General features: G+C 49.2%; 1 long non-coding RNA gene across 1 annotated transcript in view; it reads right to left on the bottom strand.

Annotated features, from left to right (window-relative positions):
- The window catches only part of LOC107202915, a 49762-nt gene that overhangs the window by 23444 nt on the left and 11243 nt on the right, over positions 1–15075 (bottom strand). Inside the window, exon 3 of the long non-coding RNA XR_004497113.1 lies at positions 628–798. This is a non-coding gene — a long non-coding RNA (uncharacterized LOC107202915). The remainder of the gene's footprint in view (positions 1–627; positions 799–15075) is intronic.

Genomic DNA, 15075 nt, shown 5'->3' on the forward strand with positions numbered 1-15075 from the left:
CAGCCAGTCCTCTTTGAGACCAGGTGAAGTTCTGGGAGGTACAGGACAGAAGAGACTAAGTGAAGTCTGCTTGGCTTGCACCCACAGCAGCACAACAGTGTGACAACTGGGATCACAGAGGAATAAAAGCAATAAATGTGTCTTCAGAGCCAAACATGATATGCAAAACCAGTTTAGTGTTCTGAGTGCTGCATCCAGTTCTCTCTCCCAATTCCAGAACAGTTTCAGAGCAGTCCCAAAATGACTGCTGCTCAGCTACCCCAGAACATGTTCTTTCTAAGTAAACCCCACTCCCTTTGTTCCAAATCTCAAGAGCTGTAGAGCAGGGCAAGGAATCATCCTGTAAATCCTTTTGGAACAGAGAACTCCAAGACCCAAACACATTCCTACGCAGTACAGTAGGCATTTTCCTCCCCCAGCACCTCTCAGGAGCAGTCTAGATGTACAAGGAGCTTGTCCTCAACCCCAAAGTGTATTTTCCAAGCAAAGAGGCCAGCAGGACATACCACAGGGAAGACCAGTCACTAAAGGCAGAGCACTGGTGAGAGAATGAAGAAGGAGTGGGAATGCACATCATTGCTGTGGAGACATGCTCAGAGCACATGGTTTCCCCTGAGGTCAGCCTACCTTGGGGCCATAACTGCCTGTCCAGCCAAGGTTGGAGAGGGCACTGACAGACACTGTCCCAGCATGTCCGTGGACAGGGAAGGCATCCCCACTCCCAGGAGAGGAGGACACAGGCAATTGTGCAGCTCTGACATGGAACATTCTCTTCCCATCCAGTTTCCACCCAAAGCTCTGAAACAGACCAAAAAACGCATGACTGAATCCGTGCTCCTCAGAAAACCTGCCATCTCCATCCCAGCATTTCCCCCAGCCGACCCAGGTCCCATCATGCCCCCTCTCTCCCCGAGGCACCTGCACTTCAGCCCCATGGAAAGGGAATTCAGAAGGCTGCAGCACGTGTCACCAAGCGAGAGCCGTGGCACACACAATCCCTGGAAAGAGGAGCTTGGCAATGCTGCGTGAGCTGCGCTTCCCGCCAAGGCCCGGCGCTGTGCCGGTGCCAGGACATCAGCCGTTCAGCCAGCAGGCACAGCAGCAGCCACGGACACGGAGCAGCAGAAGGGAGCCGTCAGACCCCAGAGACACGCTTCTTCTCTTCTCTTCTCCTCCCTGCTACAACAAGGAGCAGGGGGCCGGGGGAGTGAGGAAGCAGCGAGATGCTGGAAATGTTAGCTTAAGCCATTGATCTTTCCAATGCATCAAAAAAGAAAAGTGCTTAGTCAGTGCTTAAAGAGAGACCCAAACCAACAGACTGAGGTGATACCTTAGAGCTCAGGTTATGAGCAGAAACCTTGCCATTTGAGAGCTTCCTTGCCATGGCAAAAGGTGCCCTTTTGTCTCTGAGGCATTCAGAAGGAGGCTGAGTAACACCATCAGGAACAGGCTGTTGGGAACAATCCTGCAGCAAACAGGTCCTCACCATTGTCAACGCTTCACTTCCTTCCCTTGGAGACCATCTTTGATTCTGGCAGTTGGTGACAAGACCAGAGCAAGGAGCCAGCGAGGGAGATGGAAGACACAAAAAACCCCAAACCAAATAACTCAAAAAACCCCAGCCAACCAACCAGCCAATCAACCAACCAAACCTCCAGCCAAGTAGCTCTTAAAGCCTTAGCTTTCCAAAATCAGTCCTTTCCAGGGACTTGCTGAGATGAGGGGCTTATTAGTGATTTTCCTTCCTGACCTCACTGATGCAAATCAGGAGCAATCATAGGAGACCCACATCACACCTGCTGTCAGTGCAGCCCAGTAAGACCTTGCAGAGACCCCGCAGCATTACCAGCAACATCTCCTCAACTTCACTGCACAATTCAGACAGCAACTTCTTCCTGGAATACATCACAGACTACATCCCAACACCCAGCATTATGGATCCTCCTTCTAAAGTCAGCAGGCACTGCTGCCTGGGGTGGATTTCCCATCAACTTCCAACACTGATGTTCTCCCTTCCCTGATCTTCAAACAACCCCCCTGGACGTCCTTGGCAGGCACCAGGGGCCTAAGGCCTGATGACATGACCCACCTGCCATAAGCATGGCTCTGACTTCTCTGCAAAAGGCAACAGCTGGCCGAGTCTATCCCCAGATTTTCCATATAAATACCTACATTGCTGTTGGTATAAATTGCAGTGGGGCTTTGTCAGGTTCCCTCTGTGAGCCTGGTGAAGTACTGCCCCTCGCAAGTGAATTGTGTCATCAGCCCAGGACACCATCCCTGGGAGGGGAGGGAGGAAAGGGAAAAAGAAAAAAGGGAAAGCTTCAGGTCAGACAATTGATTACGGCTCTGAGTTACAGGGGGCTATTGATTTTTCATTAAACACCATGTACTGCTGTAAAGCAGAAAAAAAGTAATTCATTGATCCGAGCTGTGGGCCATGTTCACTTATTGGCTTCCTGCCACTTCCCATTATTCCCAGTTCTAAATGTATACTGAGGTCAGTTCATTCTCATCATTGCCTCCTGTCACCAGAAATGTCTTTCAGTAACTATTAGTTTAATCACCCCTTTCTTACAATGATAATGAGTGATAATATCCAGCATTATGGCAGATTCACGAATATTATTCGATGTATTCTGGTATTGCATTCCACAATGCTCCAGTTAAGGGTCTGTCAGTGTCTCCATTACAAAGCCCCCAGGCCTTGAACTTTATAAATCACTCCTCGAAATTTGCTGCTGCCAGAAGTAAAAAGCAGAGGATGTCTTGGTTCTGGAGAGAATACTGCTGGAAGGGAACTCGGCAAAGTCTTTCTGGCCACCTTTTAGCTGCAGTGAATGAGAGCTGGAAAGGGGAGGGGAAAAAAAGGGGGAGAAAGAAGAGGAACTTGGCCAGCTGAAGCTGCTTTTTGCAGTGGATTAAAATGCCATCATTTCACAAACAGGATGATCTCGCTGTTCCGTTGGACGGCGATTCAGGGACAGGCACGCTCCTCTCCTACAGCTGACACCCAGGCAGCACTGCCATCCTGCCTTGCTGACAGTGACACTGGGAATTGAGCATGTCTGCTCTGAAGCCTTTGCCTTGTGTTTGATAACCTGCACTTCGAGGGTGCTGCCAGCATAGGGCCAAGGGCTGGAGCCCTCAGAGTTTAGTAGCAGCTGCTGGGGTAAAACCTCGGCCTGGGAACAGTGGCAGGTACAGCTTTAGTAAACAGTTTGTACCCGATTCCAGCCCAGAGATTTAGGGGGAAACTGGTCAAATTTGGGATTTACACCCACTGGAAACTTATTACAATGACAAGCATTCCACAGAGATGTCACTGGAACTGGATGCCCTAAAAGCAACAGTAGGCTCTGAAGCGTTAATTTCAAAACTGCACTGATGAAGATTCACTGAGGTGAACAGTCATCAGGCAAGAGGAGGAAAAAGAGATATGGCAGGATCCAAAACTCTGCTATGATGAGAGAAGAGAAATAAGCAAATAGAAACTGCCTCTGAGCTGCCTCCAGCAGCACAGAATCAGGGCTGAATGATGTAATTGTGAAAAAAAGACTATTTTTATAAAAATAGCTAGATCATAATTTTCTAATATTTAAAAACTTAAAATATTTTCTCTGTCACTAAGGAAAAAAAAAAAAAGCACAAAGGACTATCAAGTGGCCATGCATTTTAGGCCTTCTGTAGGCCTTCTTAGACTTTTGTCTTAGTCTTGAAAGAATTGAAAGACTCATTCCAGGAGAAAACAGAGGAACACAACAGATGAACACCCAACCATAACTTAGCACTACACTAATTCAGTAGAATTACTCTCAGGTGGACCCTACTCCAGCACCCACACACTGCTGGCAGTACTAATAATGACTTTTCTGCACCACCATTTAGGGATGCTCCAAGGAGTCCAGCTCAAACTCTTACCTGGAAGAGCTTACAGACACTCATCCCCTGCACATCAGGTTGTTGTCCAACCAAACCTGCCCGTGCTGTTACACACAGGCCGGGTTTGGCCTCTGTTGCTAAAGCCTTGAGTGTGTGCCTTTGTCACTTAGCCTGGAGGTGCCAGTGCCACCCTCCCCATCAGGGTTCCAGCCCTGCCACGGCCACCACCAACAGCCACTGCTGGAAGGGACAGAACAGACACAGCAAGGGGCACCCACAGTGCACAGGGAAGAGGCTCCTGGGGACAAACTCCAAAGGGGCAGCCAGAGCAGGACTGAGCAGTGTCCCCTTGCCCGCTCCAGGAGGAAGGGACCCCTGGGAATGGACATGTACACCAGACACCCGAGGGAGTTCTCTGTTTCAGCGGGGGTCTGCAGGCCCCCCCAGCCCTGCTGGAAAGCGAGTCCCAGCTCCAGGCACGACAGCAATCACTCATTTGCTTCCCCGCATTTCCTCGCATGAGGTGGCTTTTCCAATGTGTTCCGATACGCTGCCTCCCCCTGAAGCCAACCTCCTGCCCAAGCTCTTCACAGTTTGTGGTGAAGTAGAGGATGAAGCCTGCTAGTTCCTGCTTCTGAGTCCAGAGCCTGTTTGTGAGAGGTCAAGTGGGGCTCAGAAGGGCCATCTGGACAGAAAAGGAACAGCAAATTCCCACCAGGAACTTGCTTTTGTACCACAGCGCTCTGCAGAGGGAGGGGGAAGGGTCCTACGCACAAGGCAGAGATGGTGCCCACTGTAAGCGAATTCCAGTGAAGAAAACAGCTAATGGGTGGGTTATAGGGTGTGGGAATAAGGTAGAGGATGATGGCAGGGACAGAATTGATCAGCCTGAATGCATCAGGTGCAGCCCAGAGGGAGCTCTCCATTCTCAGAGGATGCTGCATGGATAAATAATACTTTTCTTACCAGGCACATAAACAAAAGAGCAGCATGTCCATGTCAGGTAGTTATATGGCTCCTATTATCAATAAGCACTTGGCAATCTCTGCTGTGTTTATCCTCACAACACCCTGACGAGGGAGGGAAAAACAGTCTTTGCAGATGGAGCAGGTTTGCCAGGATAGATCTTGATTGTGGCAGGGCAAAGTATCTGTGATGCCAAGGAGAGCAGGACCCAGACTGTTTGAGACACTTCAGCCTCAGGATATCACTTGGGAGTCAATGTACAAATACATCTGAGGGTTCTGGCCTACCTCAAGCTCACACCAGGAGCCTGCAGCAGGGCCGACTTACCTGCCATGTTCTCTGGGAAATGTTACTCTCATGCCTGCTAAGACAAACAGGAATGAGAGGAGCATCCTGCACCTGCAGGGCACTGCCACAGCCTCCCAAGAAGTTAGAGAGAGCTCAGAGCTGTTATTCTGGCTGCCCAAGCACTCCTCGTCTTCCAGAAAGCCCCATGCCTGCGGGAGCCAGGTCATTTAAAATGGATTGGTTGATGCTATTACAAATCACCCTAGGAATGAATCTCTTACTGGCAAGACCTGTTTATTCCCCTAATATCCCCACCTTGTGCCAAATAAACAGCGTTGATGTTACATCATTTGCAGGGAACAGAAAACCTCTGCAGAGCTGCAACCAACAGCCCTCTCTTGTGCCAGGACACAGCACACATCCCGGGGTAATAAAGGCTTCATTTCATGCTTCAGCTCATCTGGGCTGAGACTGAGATTCAGCAACGTATCCAGACTCAGCTCTGACTCCACAACAACTCCCACCTAGTCTTGCTATTAATGCTCCCAGATTTTATTCACATTTTTAACCCTTAACACTGATTAAAGCAGAGTTAAAAGGAAGGGGAAAGGAAAGGAAGGCTTAAAGGGAAAGGGAAGATAAAACCCATTCACACTCTGTACTTTCCACTTCTCAGCTAACTTTTGTGCAGACCAGTCTGCTGCAACCAAACCTGAGAGAGAACTGACACATTTGAAGACAGCTCAAGTTCAGATCTGCAAGGATCATGAAAACAGGTTGCTGGTTGGAGAGAACCAACATCTTACTTCAACAGCAATTTACAGCCCATCTTCAGAGCAGACCCCTCTCTGACTCTCACCCAGCGCTTCACCATCCGTCCATGCGAAGGATCTGTCAGAGCCCAGGAGGCTGCAGAGCATCATGAAATATGTGTGTGCTTTGTCAGAAGCATGGCCTAAACACTTACAGTGCTGTAAATATAAACTCAACAGCTGCTGTGCCTTACAGTTCAAGGTAAGGCAGAATAGCTGACGTAAATTGTGCCAGTGTGCTATCAATATAAAACAACAGGGCATGATACATTACCGTGAGCCCTGAGCACTTCACATCTGTCTTGACACCACTGTGGGTTTGACACCCGTCAGTTCAAAGGAGAAAATACAGCCTGCCGAGGGAATCGCTCCGGCCCTGCACCAGGGCGCTCGTCCCACCACGGAGCAGGCAGACAGCACGCTCTGCTCAGGCAGCATTAAAAGATTTGGGCCATGACACACAGGCAAATATGCTGATCTGTTCCATGGGAAAGTACCTGTCAGGATGAGTCTCAGTCCAGCTGGGTGCCTATGCCAGCACATAACCTCAAGCACCCACTTGAAGAGAGCTGCTCGCAATTTCAATTTATGCACATACTTATGATGCTGTGTTCATCCACGAGGGCAGGCTAAACCAGGCTCTGCCAGCCCCTGCCTCACCACAGTGCCTCAAGCAGCCCAAATGGCATCCCTGGCCTCAGCCAGCCTGGGGGCCAGTCTGCCCTGCACCACAAATGCCACCATGCCCATTACCCACTGCCAACTGCACTGGTTTTAAATTCTCTCTCCCTGGTCTTGAGGGAAGGCTGCTTACTTCTGAACAATAGAAGGCTTGGTTAGATTGTTATGGAAAGCCAGCAAATATATGGAACTCGTCAAACAGGGTACAGCCTTGAAGGCTCACATGGCAACTGGACACTAAAAGTTAGGGATACAAGGCATCACCAATACCCACCTTCCTGAGCCAAGCCTTTCCTGATCAAAGCATGGCTTAGAAGGCAAGATATACCTAAGTCACTCCTTAAATAAAGTCCTTTGTCCTTAAAGATTTATTTTTTTTAATTGGCTCTGACCTGACAGAAGCCCTTGGCTTTTGGATGTTTCTCACACTCTAAAACCCCAAGACCTTTCCTCCACCCTGCTTTTGGAAAGACATTTACCTGTGACAGAAAACTTTTTGTTGAGGTCAAGATACCTGTGTGATTCTGGTGACAGCATTGATGGCATTGACACACTGAGCAAGGCATGATGCTGGAAAATCAGGGTGGGAGACAAGAGCATGCTCAGGTCTCCTTCCAACACACACATGGGCAGAGCACTTACCTGTGCATGGGACCCAGGAAGGATTTTAGGATCCCTGGGTTTGAAGGGATGCAATGAGACTTCTTTGAGGTAAAGCTTCAGGGCTGTGTTGGGTGTCAGTCCAACCTGGTTCAGAGAGTTCAGGTGCTACTGTAGCAAGGCACATCCTCACAGGCCGAGCCCCAAGCACATTTCCTCTCACACTGCAGCCTGGAACACACCTCAGTGCCTGGCCAGAAATCATGAGAGCTCAAGGACAAGGTGTGCCTATGGCCACCTCTCCTCCATACTCATTCTGCAACAGCACCACTGTTCTGGACACCACAAACAGAGTTACTGATTTTCACAGGTAATCAGAGTTTCCAAGGCTCCAACCTTTGCACACAGGCTTTGCCCTAGGGAACAAGCAAGCAGAGCCAGGCACAGCAGGTATGTGTGACTGCTGGTGAGTATTGCCAACCATTATAAAATACAGGAGAACAGCAAGCAAGGTTTTAGCCAGTTTAAACAATCCTGCAGGGAATACTACCAGTAGAAACTAATACATATGCAAGCAAGAGCAAGCTGCCTGGGAAGCGGAGCACTTTGCCTCCAGTGTCAAATAAAGCACAACACTTACATTGCCTTTGGTCCAGCACTAAGTGCATTATTTAACATGCATATATCCCCAAAAGATTCTTCCTGGATATCTACACAGATCTTGTCCCCTTGTGCTCAAAGCTTTAATGCAGGAGGGCAACATTATGCCTGTGGTCTGAATGAGGAGTGACTAGTTTTGCTTGTCTGGAAACAGTCCAGATTTCTCCCTAAGTACCTGGGAGCAGAATTTGCCCATGTGGAGACATCCCCCAGCCTGGATGGTGATGGCAGTCACTTGTGATTTCTCAGGAGTACTCCAAGTCTATGTTTAACCCCCCTGTGTTGTACTGGGGATTTGTCTTAGACCCGCTCGTTCATCCGCCCCTGCTGTTGGTGTAAACTCAATTTGCCTCGGTCCCTGTCCTCTCCTCCTCTTACAGGAGAGCAGTGTCGCTCTCCTGAGCGTTCCTGCCCCATATGTTTGTGAAACAGTCCTGTCCAGAGCGAGGGGAAGGGTGGGTGAGGGCCCCCACACAAAGTGGCAGTGCTGTGCCAGGAACAGAGATCCCAAGCAGGGGTCAGTAGCACAAGTGGCTGTCACCACGTCAGCCCGGCACTCCAGGGGCTGAGCACTTCCAATTGCGATTCAAATCTGCCATGGAGTTCATCATGTTTATTTAGGCATTAAAAGCAATTTCCCAAGCACATGTCTGTCACATTTAGACACAAAAGGCTAGCCTGTAATTAGGACGTGTATGACCTCACTGGCTTTAATTGGAAGAAGCCGGCATCCAATCCATTTCCCAGATAGAAGAAAACTGGCATTAGGAGGGAAGTTCGGTGTCAGCTGGTAGAATGTGCACAATACCTGCTGTAATGGGCCCCAATTCATCATCAGCCCCTGCACCATCAGGACTTTGTCAATGGTTTGCCCATCAATTTGCTCATGCACCAACACATGAGATCAGGAGACAGATACTGTGTCAGAGAGAATGATCACACAGCAGGAAAAAACAAAGAAGAAAAAAAAAAAAAAAAAAAAAGGGAAAAACCCAGGACTAGCAATTTCTGCTTTGGCAAGGCAGCAGGGTGGGCCTAGGGCCAAAGGCAGGGTTATCCCAAGGGGCTGTAACTCTGCTAATTTTCCACCTGCCTATGCAGGTCAGAATTTAGCCCACCAAGGTTTGCTGGAACTTAATGCACAACACAAAGAAAATATTTAAGACTGAAATACCCCAGCAAGAGCCGGTAGTAAGGAAAAGTCCATTTTTTGTAGGAAAATGCAGCAAAGAGCTCCAAATTCTGCTCCACATATCCTGCTGCAGAGAAGGTTGGATTTTGGCCCATTTGAGAGCTGACAGGCACACCTCTACCTGCTGTGCACTGCTGCTGCCTGCACGAGAGGCCACAGAGCTACCAGCTACCCCAGGCACAGCCAGAGCCACCCCAGGGACAGACAGATGTGGTGTCAGTCATTCCAAACACAGACCCTCACCCTCCAAAGGAGTCTGTACTCAGGCCCATGACATCCTGCCAAGCAATTTTTTGGTTTGTCCCAACAGGGACAAGGGTGGGAAACAGCTATTGTATATGAACTACACATCACTTTATTATTAATACTTTTTACTGTGATAGGAACAGAGCCTGCAACTCTGCTACACCCAGAACTCGAGAAGTTTAAGAGATGGGGCAAAGAACATGCAAAACAAGCTTTAGAGATGAGAGAGACTCATCTTCACTCCATCACCAAGAACCACTGTATGTTAAAACCATGTCCTCAGTGTTCTGGAAGAAGGACAGAAAAATGTTCACTCCTTTGAAAACAGATCCCAGGTCAGTCACTGCAGTTACTTTTGCTGGCTTTACTGCTTCACCTCCAAGAAAAAAAACCATCTCTGCTCCCTCCACAATGAGCAGCCTCACTCTTCAGCTAACAATATCATATCACCAGAAAAAAATTGTGATTTTTCATACCTCAGGAATTTCCAGTATTCAAAAATAAATATATTAACAGTCAGATAGAGAGAAAAACCAGCAGAGAGAGGGACAGGTTTTTACATTGGTTTGGGATAAAAAACTTAGATCTAAGAACATTTTCCAGAATTAATTACTTACTTCCCATCTATATCAAGCTTTTTCTTTTCTCTCTCTCAGACAAGCTAAATATTTGGTCTTTCCTGGCTGACATATTTCACCGGGTGAGCAGAAAACTTAAGCGAAGACATACAACTGTTCAGGCACAATGAAATGCACCAGGTAAGTGAAAGTGAAGGAAAAAGACACCAAACTGTATCACATAATTAGTCTGAATTCTGTTCTTAGCAGTTAATGGGCTCTAACACAAAGAAACTGGCCTCCAAGAGACAGCCAAATTGTGCGATAGCTGTAGAAGGCCTCTTGCTTCCTTCCACTATTAATTCCCTCCTTCAAGCCTCAGCAAAATAGCCCACTTCTCCACGTGCCTTCCATTGGTTTCTGCTCTTGTCCTGCTCTGGTTTTCCTCTGGCATTCCAGCTCACGGGGGTGATCTTGTACTTGTGTCCCAGTCCCCCCGGGATCCATGTGAAAAGCCTGGCAAAGAGGAAGAGCTGCACGGGTTACTGCAGCACGTCTGATCTGTATTCCGAGCCACAGCTGGAGGACAGAGCCCAGGCAGCCTCCAGCCACGGCTCCAGGATACAGAGCTGGGCCAATGAGGGAAAGACGCTGTCTGCTTGCTGTTTCCAGCAGACATAAAACACAACTCCCAATGTGTGTTCCCAATAAAGAGGGGCTGGAGGGGTGGAATTAATAGCTGCTGAGCGTATCGTGTGCAGGATTGATGGCTTAAATAAGTAACACACACAAAAAGCACGCAGAGCAAACACGCAGAGGGAGGCAGGAGGGAAGGAGCAGGCACTGGCCTGCAGAGCCTCCTGTGCCACCGAGCCCCTCTGTGCCTTGGAAGGGCCAGGGCAGCCCAGGGCCACGGCAGGGCCTCCCCAGGAGCCGCTGCCGCCCCGAGGCCTCGCTTCTGAAAGCCATTGGCACCAGAGCCTCCAGGGGCTGCTGCTGCTGCTGCTGGGGAGGGCAGGGATGGCACTGGGTGCCACTTGCAGCCCACAGGTGTGTGCCTGTGCGCTGGGGGAGCCCCAAGGGCGTGGGGAGGGGGTGTCAGCCACGGGAACGCAGTGCCTGGCGTTGCACATGGACAAGAGAATATCATTTCTTTAAACTCATCTTGCATTCAGCCAGCTGCATATAAATTTCCCTCTATCTCATCAAGCTCTCACTGTTTGGCCTCCTCTGACTGATATTGGCTCATCATACTTAATCTAGGGTGAAATTTCCTCGTCTGAGCTAAATTACTCGCAGCCATCAAGGGAAACGATATTTATTTTTCGTGGGGCTAATGACCTGTCCCCCGGACCCACCCACTGATGGTTATTTACTAGGGCCCAGATGCTTGGGCTCAAAATGAGTGCTAATGTCAGCGGGGGCCATTCCTCATCCAGGGCTCTGATTGAATTGGAGCGATCCCATTGACATTGACTCGGTGACTTTTAAGGCCATTACCCTCAGCAAGAGATGAACCTCTCATCATTGCTCCGACACTGACAGCTGATTAGCGACAAATTACAAGCGGGAAGGATCTAAGACTTTGTTGGGAGAGGAAGGGGAGGAGGGAGAAAGCGGAGGGGGAATTTGGAGGAGGTGTGGGGAAAGCACAGAGTCGGGGAACTTGGAGCGAGGAGTACAGGGAAAGGAAAGAGTGGGAGGGAACAGCAACACCCAGAAGCTGATGCGCTCTTTGCCTCGATGTAGAGCAGGGCCCACAGCCAAAGGTTGCACAGAGGTAAAGACACGTAGTGACTGCAGGGAGCCACAGTCAGAGCAGGGCTGGGAGGAAGAACCTCTACTTCCAGTCAGTGTCAAGAATGGACAGTGGGGCCAAACATAGCTGGGGCAGGCAGACAGCTTGGTGGCAGCTGTGTGCCAGCTCCCAGGAATCACAGCTCCTGTGAAAACAGAACAACCTCCAGGAAAGGAGAGGCGAGAGCTGCCTGACAACCCTGACATGCATTTCAGTTAAGGCCCTCATTCTCAGCAACACCAACACGACCGAAGGTACTGTCACCGTGACCTGTTTGGCCAAGCACACTGGTACCTGAATTTCTCTTTTCACTGCTCTTACATTACTGAGGGATAAAGTTTTAATGACTCCAGGTCACACAGTCTGTGTCAGAAACACAGACACTTCTGCTGTCAAACATGGGAGCAGCCAGGAGCCCACACCAGTCTCCTGTGCCAGCTCCCCAAACGGGGAAGAGTGGGTAGGTGTTAATTTTAAAGCAAGTGGAGAAAGATAACATACCTTAAAGAAAATGCTACCTGCTGTGCATACAGCTTTTATCTGGATGATTTGTGAAGCAGACTATCCTCGCCCCCAAGTAAAAGGGAGTATTTTCAGTGGCACCATTAATTATGGAGCCATCCTGAAAGGCATTACAAGGAGGCTTGTTGCTCTGCAGCTCTCACCACACTTTACAGCTCACAAAACACCGGCCGTATCAAAGAACAAGTGTTATGAAATACAGACGAAGAAAACGCTTGCAAGGCTGAACTGCCATGGTCACAAGTGCCCTCTCAGAAATAAAACCTGGCTCTGGGTGCTTGGCAGACAAATGCAGGATGCCAAAGTGCAGCCTGTCAGCTGAGGTCTGAAACCCCAACGCACCCTCAGCAGCAGCCATGGCAGTGTGAATCCCAGCCCCCAGCTGCAGGAAAGCTGCTCTGAGGCCCCAAGCCTGTGGCAGAACCTCCCCTTGCCTCTGCTTTACAGCTGCATCCGGCACCTGTCTGCCACTGCTTCTAAGGAAAGGCAGCCAAAGCAGTCACACTGCTCTCCCCTTCTCTGCTCCACACCAGTTCTTACAGCGATCTCAAGAGCTCCCTAGGCAAGGCAGCGCTGACACCCTAAAATCCCCTGGGGAGGAGCAAGGAGCAGCGCATTGGACAGGTTACTGTGTTCTGTGGCCTGCCCAGAGCACCTGTGACCTCAGCTGTGCTGCTGGAGGCCTAGAGCTACTCCATTTCAGCAGACACAGCTCCCTCACTGCAGAACGGGTGGAGCTGCCACCAGGCTAGGCTGGAGACAACCAGCTGACACATACTTGGATGCAGTGACCGACCAACAACCCTACACAGTGCTCTTCACAGTTACAAACCTTGTCCCACCTCCTGTCCTTCAAGTGTAGGCAGGACTCAGTGGCCTCCTCAGAACATCCTCTGAGGGAACGCAGCTTGGCTTTTTTGACATAAGCATAAGCTAGGGCAAGCGTATCAACATGAAAGGTGTGCTAAGGCACGAGTGTCTGATCCTCATGGGAAGGTCCCTGGCTTTAAAAGATCCTACTTGCAAAATTTCCACCTCAGATACCGCTCCATGAGGTCATCATCCTCACTGAGGTTTTCCTCATACAGAGAACTCATACTGCCACAATTTAGGCTTCCTTTTACCTAATTTCTATCAGTCTATCCAGACCAGTCCATCAGAGTGCAGGGAACCCACCTGTCCCTTCAGCACTGGCCAGCCTGCTTTGAGAGAAAGTTCTGCCAAACCACCACCTCTCAGCTCTGCAGCACTACCCTCTCCTGAAGCAGGTCAACAGCAACCTGGAACACTCAATAGAAAATAAAAAAAAAAACTTCTATGGACAGCAGGCTGGGTTTGATGAGCTCTTTTGGAAGGAAATGCAAAGAAAAGGTTCACCAGCTTGCAATAATATTGAGTGGATGTGGTGTACAGGAATGCATACAGCTTCTACCCTAAGAAAATCTTGCTCCAAGAACAGGACAGAGGAGCTTTTCTCCTTATAACTCATCTCCCCAATGAATTGTAGGCATTGTAGGGCATTTGTCATCTCCTAGAGCAGGAAAGAAATGTAGGTAATTGGAGCAAGTCCAGTTGTCACCTGGTCAAACAAAACACAATCCATTCACCAACTGCAGCACCACAATACTTGATCACCAAACCGCACCTCAGAGCTCACAAACAGTATAAAAGATCTCACATCATCCCTTTAAAAACCCTACACATTAGGAGGAAAAGACTTCTTGCAACATGTTCTGAACAAGCCCAAAGCCACCTGCCAGTGGGAGGAGGTCTGAGCCAAGCTGCCAGGTAAGAGCAGCCCGTCTCTCCGGCTGCGGGGCGCAGCGGGAAGCTGACGGAGTGCCTGGCTGCCTGTGTGTGCTGCACAGTTGCTGGGGTGGGTCTGTCCAACCACGCATCCAAACAGCCTAATGCTCCCCTTCCCAGCCTGATTGGTCAATTTAGGTGACATATTTTGGGCATCTCTGCTTACTCAGTGACTGCAACTTGTACCCCGTCCACAAATCCCCATCTGCAGCTACAGATGGCCCTTTTTTCCCCCCTTCCTCCCTTCTCCATTGTGTAGAACAGCTCTCAGAGGCTGCAGAACAGAGGCAGGGATGCAGGATTGCTGCGCTCTGCAACACAAGCCAGCCAGACATTAAATTCAACACAAGTGAGGAAACCCCAATTCTGAACCTCCAAACTGTCCACTGTGCAGCCAAAAGTCCCTTTCTCTGGGTCTGGCTCGCACACAAAGCACAGCCCGAGAGCAGCAGTTAAACACTGTTGTAGGACAAACCAGGAAAAAATCCTGCTGAGGTTTTAACTGTGCTTGATTCTTCCTTTAGTCTTTAAAATACTTTATGTCCGACTTTACAAAATGTTCTCTTCTTCTGCACCTCATGAGGAACAATAAGACTTACCCCAACCTGAGAATAGTTCCAGAGCCTGGAAGATCTGGTCAAGTGCCACGAGGAAATCCACTTTTATTTCTGTTGCAAAACACATACCTGCTTTTTCTCACATTCCTAACTCTTCATTTTCTACTTCACTACTAAACAGCAACACGAGATAAACCAGACCTGTTTCACCACCCATTCAGTCTCATTTCTCTGAACCTCTAGTGCAACAGGACCCAGAGCAGGGGGAATGAGTTAAACAGCAGAGAGTAAAGACACAACTGTTTGTACATACACTCACCTCTTTCAAAAACCGCCTCTTTCAAACCGCCTGTGCTGCAAGGAGGAGGTAATTTTCCGGTACAGTGCTACCTAATGCTGGGCTGTTGATGCTGCCAACCAAACTGTTCTCCAGCCCCAGGGCTTTTGTCTAGGAATGTATTTGTTGTTATTCTTTTGCCTAGGAGAGTAATTGTGGTTATTTTTCTTG

Source organism: Parus major, chromosome 4 (assembly GCF_001522545.3).
Source record: "Parus major isolate Abel chromosome 4, Parus_major1.1, whole genome shotgun sequence".
Taxonomy (NCBI): domain Eukaryota; kingdom Metazoa; phylum Chordata; class Aves; order Passeriformes; family Paridae; genus Parus; species Parus major.